Genomic DNA, 12,027 nt, shown 5'->3' with positions numbered 1-12,027 from the left:
TGTAGCCTGTCACGGGTGACTTTGGAAAAAAAAAAAGCGTGTACGCAAATGGCGGCGGCCTATGGGCGCCGCCATTTGCGTTCCTTATTTGGTCCCAGTAGTCTATGTAAAGATTTACGTAGACTACACCGTAGTCTACATAAATCTTTACGTAGACTACCGGGACCAAATAAGGAACGCAAATGGCGGCGCCCATAGGCCGCCGCCATTTGCATATGCTATTTTTTTTTCTTTTCAAAGTCACCCGTCATAGGCTACGTAACGATTTACGTAGCCTATCATGGCTGACTTTGGAAATCTAGCCGTGATAGGCTACGTCAATCATTACGTAGACTATCACGTTTTTTTTTTTTTACCCTTTGTTTCGCAGCCGGGGAGACGGGGTGCTTCTCCCCAGCCTGAATTTCGGCCGGGTGAGGCGGGAAGCCTCCCCCCGGCCTGAATTTCGGCTGGGCGAGGCGGGACGCCTCCCCTCCCTCACCTGAACTTTGGGGGGAGAAGCGAAGCGCCTCCCCCCCACCGTGAAGCACCCCTGCGAAAAGGTAAGTGACTTTCGTACATCCCTATCAGGCACTCAAGCAGGCAGCAGCACTGCAAAGGGAGGAAGTCCTGGCCAAGTTCTCTAGGGGGCTTTCCAAGCAGCCCAAGCAGCCAGAGATTCTGCAAGGAGGACAGAACAGGGGGAAATGGTAAAAGGAAGTGCGCACCCCCCGTCAGCCGCTTCCTTACAGTACGGTAAGCGCTGGAGCTGTGCACCCAGAGCAAATTCTCTGAAATTCTCAGCATCCCAACGAAAGAGGCAGACAACGACTGCCTCTTTCTCAGGCAAATGAAGAGGTTGCCGAAGGGCAGGCAGGGTTTCAGCACAGCACTGATGTGTACACAGTTGTACACACACGTGCTTTGTTCTGCATTTCACTTGAATGTGTAGAGATCATGGGCAGGGACAGCTGCTATGATACTCCTCTCAGGACAGAATGTGCATTCTGTCATCCATGACTGAACATCTGAAAAGCCCTAATGGTTGTCTTTCTCTCTGGTAACAGTTATTGAGTATTTATTCTGCAGAGCCAGGGGAAGGCATCATTTGGAAAAGGCCTTCTTTTTTGCATCATTTCCACATGTAGATACAAGTACCTGCAGAGAGCCCCCTGCGGTCAACAATGCTGATATTCTGGATGGCACAGCAGAGGTCTATCTGCCTGGCCACCGAGTGTATTATGAATGTGATGAAGGTTTTGAAATGTCTGGATCAGCCACTAACACCTGTGAAAATAAGGAGTGGTAAGAACAACCAAGGTGTGAAGGTAGGAATTTGTATTTCAAAGGATGAATTCCAGATCCTATCACTCAGTGCTGAAGGTAAGCATGGATAACACAAATAGGGACGAATTTGATGGAACAAGATGAGTACTGGTGTAGCCAGTGTGGTGTTTATAGGGATGTACGAAACACTTACCTGGTTCCGGTCGGGGCATCTGCTGGGGGGGGGGAGGCGCTCCATCCCTCCCCCCGGAATCCTTGACTAGGGGGGAGGTGATCCGGTCCTCCCCCCCGGAATCCTTCTCGGCTGGCTCTGCTCCATGGCGCCTCCACAGAGCAGCCAGCCAGGGCCGTCCACAGCCGGACTTCCGGCTGCGGACGGGCTGCTGTGGACGCAAATGGTGGCGGCCATAGCGGCCGCCATTTGCGTCCTTCCAGGCTGCTGTGATAGGCTATGTAAGAATTTACGTAGCCTATCACGGCATGCCCCCCCCAACAAAACATGGCATATGCAAATGGTGGCGGCTACGGCGGCCGCCATTTGCGTTCCCTATTTTTTGCCATTCTAGCCTGCATAAATATTTATGTAGGCAATTACAGCGAAAAAAAGGGAACTGCAAATAGTGTAGTGGGCACTATTTGTGTTTCTTTTTTTTCACTGTGAAAGCCTACGTAAATATTTATGTAGGCAATTATGGCAAAAAAGAAGAAGAACACAAATAGCGCCCACTACGCTATTTGCGATTCCCTTTTTTTTGCCGTAATTGCATACGTAAATATTTACGTAGGCTAGAACGGCGAAAGATAGGGCATGCAAATGGCTGGCTCTATAGCCCCCACCATTTGCGTATGCAGGTTTTTTGGGGGGGAGGTTAGCCGTGATAGGCTACGTAAATTCTTATGTAGCCTATCACAGTTGCAAGGATGGCAATGGCGGCCGCAGCAGCCCAGCTGTGGCCGGCCAGGAGGCCAGCTGCCGCAGGAACCGCCGCCACTGCATCTGCCCCAGGTAAGTGCCATCCAGGGGGATTCTGTGGGAGGGGGGAGGGGGGGCAGGAGGCCATTCCGCCTAGGGATGTACGAAAGTCACTTACCTGAACCCGATTCAGGTAAGTGGTGGTGGGGAGGCAGTGGGGGGGAGGCGCTCCGTCCCTCCCCCCAAAGTTCTGGCCGGGGGAGGCACCCCATCCCTCCCCCCTGAAATTCTGGCCAGGGGGGAGGCGCCCTGTCCCTTCTGCCACGAATCCTGTCCTGCCGGGATGCAAATGGCGGCGGCCATAGCTGCCGCCGTTTGCGTCCCTGCAGTCAGCCGTGATAGGCTACGTAAATGTTTATGTAGCCTATCACGGCTGAGTGAAAAAAACAAAAACAAAACCACATGTACGTAAATGGGGGTGCCCATGGGCGCCGCCATTTGCGTTCCTTATTTTGGCACGTGTAGTCTACGTAAACATTTACGTAGACTACGGCGAAAATAAGGGGAACACTGGAATTCTCTGCCATCCCTAGTGGTTAGAGTTTTGGACTGGGGCTCAGGAGATCCAGGTTCTAATCTCCACTCAGCCATGAAGCTCACTGTCACTGGATGACTTTGGGCCAGTCACCGACTCTCAGCCTAACATACCTAACAGGGTTGTTGTGAGGATAAAAACGAGAAGAGGAGGATCATATAAGTGGCCTTGGTTTCCATGCAAGAGGAAGAAGGCAGGATATAAATGTAATAAATTAATTGCTTTCCCAAATTCTGATGGCCAAGGCACATTTTCTTAATTTCCCAATTAAAACAGGAGGCACACTTCAGTATTACAACCCAAAATGTCTATTTGTAGAATACCAAGGATGAGAACTAGCCACCCAGAGAGGAGCTCACCCCCTGTGTGATTCATAGTTGTAGGTGTGCTTCCTTTAAGAGACTTCTGAGTCTCTTAGTTGGAAGGGATTGAATGAATCATAGCCAATGCAGATAGTCGTCTGATTTTACTAGTAATGTGGGACAAATGTCTACCATACATCAAGGTGACATTCAGTCTAGCCCAGAGGTGGGCAACTTGTGGCCCTCCAGATGTTTTGGCCTACAACTCACATCAGTCCTAGTTAGCATAGCCATTGGTGAGAGATGATGGGAGTTACAGGTAGGGATGGGCAGATTCCCTACCTTTCATCCCTGCTGGAAATCCACCCGCGGGGGGAGTCGGTTCATCCCTCCCCCTGGAATCCTCAGGAGCCGACTCTGCTCCATGGTGATTCCACGGAGCTGGCCACCAGCTCCGTATTGTTGGCAGCAAATGGCGTCCACTACGCCATTTGTGTCTGTGTTTTTTCCTGCAATAGGCTAGGTAGAGGGATCCTTTCTGCCACGGACTCCAGGCTAGCCTATCGCATGAAAAAAACAGATGCAAATAGCGTAGTGGACACCATTTCCAGCTGTAAAGCCCTTAGTTTAACCTAAGTGTAGCTATTTATGGCTGCATTTAGGTTAATCTAGAGCCTTACGGCCACAAATGGCATCCACTATGCCATTTGCGTCCAGAGTTGCAACTCAGCCAGCCATACAGCATGGCAATGGCGGCCATATTGCCAACGATATGGAGCCAGTGGCCGGCTCCATGGAATCGCTGCATGGAGGATCTGGCTGAAGAAGATTCCAGTGGGAGGCAGAGGTAAGGGATCCTTTCCGCCATGGACTCCAGAGGCTGTATTCTTTTGAATCCGGCCTCATTGGGGTCTATGGCGGAATTCTCCTCCATCCCTAGTTACAGGTGAAAAACATCTGGAGGCCCACAAGTTGCCCAGCCCTGATCTAGCCCTGTGCAAGTGTTCATTCTACACATGTGAAGGCTAAAAATGGGGAGGGGATGGGTGTGTATGCAAGCTCCACCCCCACCCCATATCCTCATCCCTTCAATCTTCAACCTCCCACATTCAGAGGTCTGAAAGGGGCTTTTTACTCATGTTGATTTGAACATGAGAAAAACATAAAGCCCCCTTCAGACCTCCCACGTCAACAAAGAAGGGTTGGGGTCTGAGCAGGCTGCAATGAGGATGTTAATTGAGGGACTTGCAGGTATATATACATCCCTTCCTCAATTTTAGCTCCCATGTGAGAAGGCTGAATGACTGCCCTGCAAAGGGCTTCTGGTGACTATGGATGTGAGATGACTTTATGATAGTATCTCATAGGAGGAGGCCTTATCCATGATTGAAACACAAACATCCTTCCACACAATTTGTTCCTTGTTTGGCTGAAGATTGCATTACATAAACATCATCATCATCATCTCATTATAATGGCAAATTGTACTGGCAATTTAAGGGGTTGCCATTAGATCTACCATGACTCCAGAGATAGCCAAACTTTTATATGGAAGACCAAACACATAAAAAAAAACAAACCCAACCATTTTTTTTCAATTGTTGCATGTGCTTGTGGTTGCTATATTGATGATGTATTCATTATATGGCAAGGGGATGAGGATTCTTTAAACAGGTTTTTGTTTTTAATGGGTCAGTCCCAGGAACATGAACATACATTTTGAGGTACAGAATGATGACATCATTATGGTTTGAGGGGTGTGTGTGTGGTGTTTTGGACTAAGGAAGGCGTACATTTAAGTACAATTAAAGTTCAATTTAACATTGAAAATCTACAGATAGGTGTTTCTCTCTAAGAGTTGCTTGTTGCATCCTTATTTTATCAGATACATGTTACCTTTGAGGCAATTCCTATGGCTTAGGTGGATTTTTTCTATTTTAAAGGAGGACAGTTCATAGGCCTCCTGACTACCCAATTCTCTTCTTGTGTGGTCATCTCAGGAACATTATTATATCAGCTACAGAAAAAGCTCTGAATTTAGAAAGGAATGCTATTGTAAAGAAATGACCAAAGCAGTCTCATAACATGCTCAATGCAGCTTGAATTTTGATTATCTGAGTAAATCTCACATAATCACATAATTGGGGGTTGGACTCGATGGCCTTGTAAGCCCCTTCCAACCCTACTATACTATTCTATGATCTTTACAAGAGGGTGGGCGACCTTTTTCTGTCAAGCACCACATTCCCTTGTAGGTAATACGTTGTGGGCCACATGTTGGTAGTGAACAGGGGCAAAGCCATGGTTGGGCATGGCCAGGGTCAACAGTGGGTGGGACACCTGTTTTCACTTCCTCTTCCTGCCATCATGTGTTTTTAAGAGTTATTTTTAATGTGGATACATGAGTCACTTGAGGGACCAGTAAAACAACAGCTGGTTTGCCATCTTTCCTGCTAGCCATATCTCATATTTTGTCCCTACCCTGCTTTTTCCTGCTTCTTCCTATGTGCAATGATGGGAACAGGATAATTCCCAATCACATGGAGAACGTCTACACCCAGACAGCTCCCACCACCACCACATCAGTGATCCTTGTTCATTCACATGTACAGGCCTGCTGTGTGAACTGAGCAGCTTATTTGCCTGGCTCATGTGCAGAATCTGGTTCAGGTAGGCTTTCCAGTGGAGGACCCTATTAAAGGGAAAGCCTGGCTACAGGATCAGAGGCAAAAGCTCCCGGGCAGTTGCTAGAGCTGCAGGCTCTTTGGGGTTCTATTGGACCTCAGTTCAATTTCCACTTCAGGAACTGGCTGGACCTTTCCCTGGCAGGAGAACTGCTGGTGTCGAAGGTATGTGAATGGGGAGGTGCATCTTTCATTTCAAGACATTGCCTTGCCCTGGGCATAGGAAGAGAGACTTTAAATAAGAAGAGGGCTTTTCTCTCTTTTTTTATTGCTTTTACCAAAAAGGAGACTTGCGGGCTTTTGTTCTGTGTGTGTCTTGGGTGGGGTGGGGTGCTGCTTTCAGACAATAAAACAGGATTTTGCATTACACCCTTAAATGATCTCCTGATAATAGCAGCCTTTTCAGGAACCTTTCCTCCTTTCCCCATAGAGAAGAAATGTGACACACTTGTGGCCTCTCACTTGGGTCAATAGGAATTTCATTTGTGCCTGTAACACTAACATTGGGGTTCCAGATAGCAGCCTGTAGTTGGAATCTAACCTGCAAGTGCTCAGTCCATTGTTATCTCCCTTCTATACAGGTTGACTGAGGGGCAAGTCTGGGTTAGGGTTAGTGTTGACAGGGGCTTTCTCCTAAGTACAGGTGCATTGGGTTGCAGCCTTAGTCAAGAGCCTCTACCGTGAAGGAAGCCCAGCCAATTCCCACAGCTTAGACAGCATCTTCTCTTGTGACATCTTTTGTCTATTTTTTTTAACATTTTGTAAGAATGTAATGGAAACCAAGTACATTTCAGGGCATCTTTCAAGGACTGTTTTATCTACCACTTCAGATGCAAGATGTCATCCTCCACCTCAAATTCCTAATGGTTGGTTTATGGGTTGGAAAAAACAAAGGTATTTGCCTCTTGAGAAGGTGCGCTATCGTTGTCTGTCACAACACAGTCTTTTTGGACCTTCTATAGTAACGTGTTTGAACAAACAATGGACAGAAACACAAGTTTCCTAAAAGTGACAATACAACTGGAAATTAACATCTTCTATTTTTACTTTGTATGGTCTTGCATGATGTCCTTTTAGAATGTGACCTCCCTGATTTTTAGTAATGGCTACAGCAGGCCTGTTCAGTGTATGCTCCACTAACCTGAAGGCAGTCCTCTCTAGGGATGCACAAAAGTCACTTACCTTTTCGAAGGGTGACATTTGCAGTGGGGGGGAGGTGTTCCGTCCCTCCCCCCGAAATTCTCTCCGGCCAGCTCCGCTCCATGGAGATTCTGCAGAGCCGCTGGCCGGGGCCACCTGCAGCCAGACATCCGGCTGCTGGGCAGCCTGCAGGGATGTAAATGGTGGCAGCCATAGCTGCTGCCATTTACGTCCCTGTATTTTGCTGTGATAGGCTACGTAAATATTTATGTAGCCTATCTGGCAAAAAAAGAAGAAGAAAAAATGGCAGACAAAAATGGCTGCGGCAATGGCGGCCGTCATTTGCTTCCCATTTTTTTTGCCGTTTTAGCCTACGTAAATATTTATGTAGGCTATTACAGCAAAAAGAAAAAAAAGAAACACAAATGGCGGCCATTATGCCATTTGCGTTCCCCCCCTTTTTTTTTTGCCGTGATAGGCTACGTAAATATTTACATAAATACTTACGTATATTTGCATCCCTGCATTAGCCGTGATAGGCTACGTAATTATTTACGTAGCCTATCACGGGTATAATGAGGAAGCAAATGGCGGCCGCAGATGCGGCTGCCATTCGCAAGTCAGTGCAGATGGCAGCCAGTAAGTGCTCCGTTTCGAGCACCTTTCGTGGGGTGGGGGGCAGGGGCTTTATTCCACCATGGATTTCGGGGGGCTGAATGCACTGGCATTCGGCCTCACTGAGATCTGTGGCGGAATTCTCTGACATCCCTACTCTTGACATAGCAGAGCACCAGGGATGCGAGGAAGCTTCTGGAAATCACCTTGCATTCTTTGCTCTGTAATCGCCTCCGTAATGATCTAGATCAGGGGTGGGCAGACTACAGGTTTGTGGGATCTAGTTTTTTTCTTTTTACTAGAACCTTGTGATGTGCCAACTAGAGCCAGGTGTAAAGGACATCCACTTAGAATTCAAGTTCTTTCCATACACTTAGAATTAAAGAATTCTGGATCCATGAATTTGTTTTGAGTATCAGAATGGAACTCAGCACAGAGTCATTCCAGGCATTTTGTTGTGGAGTCTTTTAGGAGTCATTTGGTTGTTGCCATTGTTACTGCCTTGTTGTGGCGAAGGGGCTTGCGTAACTCAGTGAAGCCATAAGCTATGCCGTGCAGGGCAACCCAAGATGGACAGGTCATGGCAGAGAGTTCTGACAAAACGTGGTCCACTGGAGAAGGAAATGGCAACCCACTCCAGCATTCTTGCCAAGAAAACCCCATGGAACGTATCACAAGGCTAAAAGAGATGACGCCGGAAGATGAGCCCCTCAGGTCAGAAGGTGTCCAATATACTACTGGGGAAGAGCAGAGGGTATTTCCAAGTAGCGCCAGAAAGAGTGAAGCAGCTGGGCCAAAGCCGAAAGGACACTCAGCTGTGGATGTGTCTGGTGGTGAAAAGAAAATCCGATGCCGTAAAGAACAATATTGTTTAGGAACCTGGAATGTAAGATCAATGAATCAAGGTAAGCTGGAGGTGGTCAAACATGAGATGGCAAGACTGAACATCGACATCTTGGGAATCAACGAACTCAAATGGACAAGCATGGGTGAATTTAATTCAGGTGACTATCATATCTACTACTGTGGGCAAGAATCCCTTAGAAGAAATGGAGTAGCACTCATAGTCAACAAAAGGGTGGGAAAAGCAGTACTGGGGTACAATCTCAAAAATGCCAGAATGATCTCAGTACGAATCCAAGGCAAACCATTCAACATCACAGTAAGTCAAGTCTATGCCCCAACGACTGAGGCCGAAGAAGCTGAGGTTGATCGGTTCTATGAAGACCTACAGCACCTTCTAGAACTAACACCAAAAAAAGATGTCCTCTTCATCATAAGGGATTGGAATGCTAAAGTAGGAAGTCAAGAAATCACTGGGATAACAGGCAGGCATGGCCTTGTTGTACAAAATTAAGCAGGACAAAAGCTAATAGAGTTTTGCCAAGAGAACACGCTGATCATAGCAAACACTCTTTTCCAGCAGCACAAGAGACAGCTCTACATATGGACATCACGAGATGGTCAATATCGAAATCAGATTGATTATGTCCTTTGCAGCCAACGATGGAGAAGCTCTATACAGTCAGTAAAAACAAGACCTGGAGCTGACTGTGGCTCAGATCACGAGCTTCTTGGTGCAAAATTTTGGGTGAAATTGAAGAACGTAGGGAAAACCACTAAACCATTCAGGTATGACCTAAATCATATCCCTTATGAATATACAGTGGAGGTGAGTTATAGATTTAAGGGATTAGACCTGATAGACAGAGTGCCTGAGGAACTATGGACGGAGGTCCGTAACATTGTTCAGGAGGCAGCAACTCAATCCATCCCAAAGAAAAAGAAATGCACAAAAGCCAAGTGGCTGTCTGATGAGGCTTTACAAGTAGCTGACGAAAGAAGGGAAGCGAAAAGCAAGGGAGAAAGGGGAAGATATATCCAACTGAATGCAGAGTTCCAGAGAATAGCAAGGAGAGACAAGAAGGCCTTCTTAAATGAACAATGCAAAGAAATCGAGGAAAACAACAGAATGGGAAAGACTAGAGATCTCTTCAAGAAAATTGGAGATCTCAAGGGAATGTTTTGTGCAAAGACGGGCATGATAAAGGACCAAGAAGGCAGGGACCTAACAGAAGCAGATGAGATTAAGAAGAGGTGGAAAGAATACACAGAAGAACTATACAGGAAAGATCTGAATGTCCCTGATAGCCATGATAGTGCGGTCACTGAACTTGAGCCGGACATCCTCGAGAGTGAAGTCAAGTGGGCCTTAGGAAGCATTAGTAACAACAAAGCTAGCAGAGATGACAGTATTCCCGCTGAGCTATTTAAAATCCTAAAAGATGATGCTGTGAAAATGCTGCATTCAGTATGCCAACAAATTTGGAACACTCAACAATGGCCGCAAGACTGGAAAAGGTCAGTTTATATTCCAATTCCGAAGAAGGGCAACGCCAAAGAGTGTTCAAACTACCGCACAATTGCGCTCATTTCACATGCCAGCAAAGTTATGCTCAAAATCCTACAACCTAGGCTTCAGCAGTATGCGAACCGAGAACTACCAGAAGTACAAGCTGGGTTTAGAAGAGGCAGAGGAACTAGAGATCAAATTGCCAACATTCACTGGATCATGGAGAAAGCAAGAGAATCCCAGAAAAACATCTATTTCTGCTTCATTGACTACGCTAAAGCCTTCGATTGTGTGGATCACAACAAACTGTGGCAAATTATTAAAGTGATGGGAGTACCAGACCACCTTACCTGTCTCCTGAGAAACCTGTACGAGGGTCAAGAAGCAACAGTAAGAACCGGACATGGAACAACCGAGTGGTTCAAAATTGGGAAAGGAGTACGACAAGGCTGCATATTGTCACCCTGCTTATTTAACTTATATGCAGAGTACATCATGAGAAACGCTGGGTTGGATGAATCACAGGTTGGAATTAAGATTGCTGGGAGAATTATCAACAACCTCCAATATGCAGACGATACCACCCTAATGGCAGAAAGCAAAGAGGATCTAAAGAGTCTCTTGTTGAGGGTGAAAGAGGAGAGTGCAAAAGCTGGTTTGAAACTCAACATTAAAAAAACTAAGATCATGGCATCTGGCATCACTTCCTGGCATAGAGAAGGGGAAGAAATGGAAGCAGTGACAGATTTTACTTTCTTGGGCTCCAAGATCACCGCAGACGGTGACTGTAGCCATGAAATTAAAAGACGCTTGCTCCTTGGGAGGAAAGCTATGGCAAACCTAGACAGCATAGTAAGAAGCAGAGACATCACCTTGCCGACAAAGGTCCGTCTAATCAAAACTATGGTTTTCCCAGTAGTAATGTATGGCTGTGAGAGCTGGACTATAAGGAAGGCTGAGCGCCGAAGAATTGATGCTTTCGAACTGTGGTGCTGGAGAAGACTCTTACGAGTCCCCTGGACTGCAAGGAGGTCAAATCAGTCAATCCTAAAGGAAATCAACTGTGACTGTTCATTGGAAGGACAGATCCTGAAGCTGAAGCTCAAATATTTTGGCCACCTAATGCAAAGAGAAAACTCTCTGGAAAAGACCCTGATACTGGGAAAGACTGAAGGCAAAAGGAGAAGGGGACGGCAGAGGATGAGATGGCTAGATAGCATCACCGATGCAATGAATATGAACTTGAGTACACTCCGGGAGAGAGCGCAGGACAGGAAGGCCTGGCGTGCTATGGTCCATGGGGTCACGAAGAGTCGCACACGACTGAACAACAACAACAACAATTGTTAAATATGCATTCAATGTGTGTGAACTGAACCCTTTGAAAATTATTTCATTTGTAGTAGCATTGGGTTATGTTGAAGAACTGTGTTTTTAGTGGTAGATCGGTGCTGAATCACTCATAGGAGTGCACGAAAGCCACTTACCTGGCCTTGCAGCTTGCTTCGCAGTGGGGGGGAGGTGCTTCACTGCTCCCCCCGAAGTTCAGGCCGGGCGGGGGGAGGCTTCCCGCCTCACCCGGCCAAAATTCAGGCCGGGAGGGAGGCTTCCTGCCTCGCCCGGCCAAAATTCAGGCTGGGGAGGAGGCGCCTCACCTCGCCCGGCCGCGAAATAAAAAGTTAAAAAAACCCACGCCCCCGTGATAGGCTACGTGACGATTAACGTAGCCTATCACGGCTAGATCTGCAAAGTCAGATAGGGGAAAGGCAAATAGCGTTGCCGTTATTTTCGCCGTAGTCTACGTAAAGATTTACGTAGACTACTGCGACCAAATAAGGAACGCGAATGGCGGCTCCCTATGGGGGCCGCCATTAGCCATACGCGCTTTTTTTTTTTTTTAAGTCACCCGTGATAGGCTACGTGATGATTTACGTAGCCTATCACGGCTGACTTTGCAAATCTAGCCGTGATAGGCTACGTTAATCGTCACGTAGCCTATCACGGGGGCGTTTTTTTTTTTTTTTTTACTTTTATTGGAATGGCGGTGGTGGCAGCCAGTCGAAAGACCGGCTGCCGCCCCTGCCCCTGACGAAGACCTGATGAACCGCCGCCGGGACCCGCCGCCGGGAGGGACATTCGGGAAAGGTAAGTCCCGTCCT

This window comes from Heloderma suspectum, chromosome 4 (assembly GCF_057233095.1).
Source record: "Heloderma suspectum isolate Gila_16-S chromosome 4, 16-S_ref, whole genome shotgun sequence".
NCBI classification, from domain to species: domain Eukaryota; kingdom Metazoa; phylum Chordata; class Lepidosauria; order Squamata; family Helodermatidae; genus Heloderma; species Heloderma suspectum.
The sequence above is the reverse complement of the archived record's forward strand: the minus strand, read 5'-3'. Positions refer to the sequence as shown.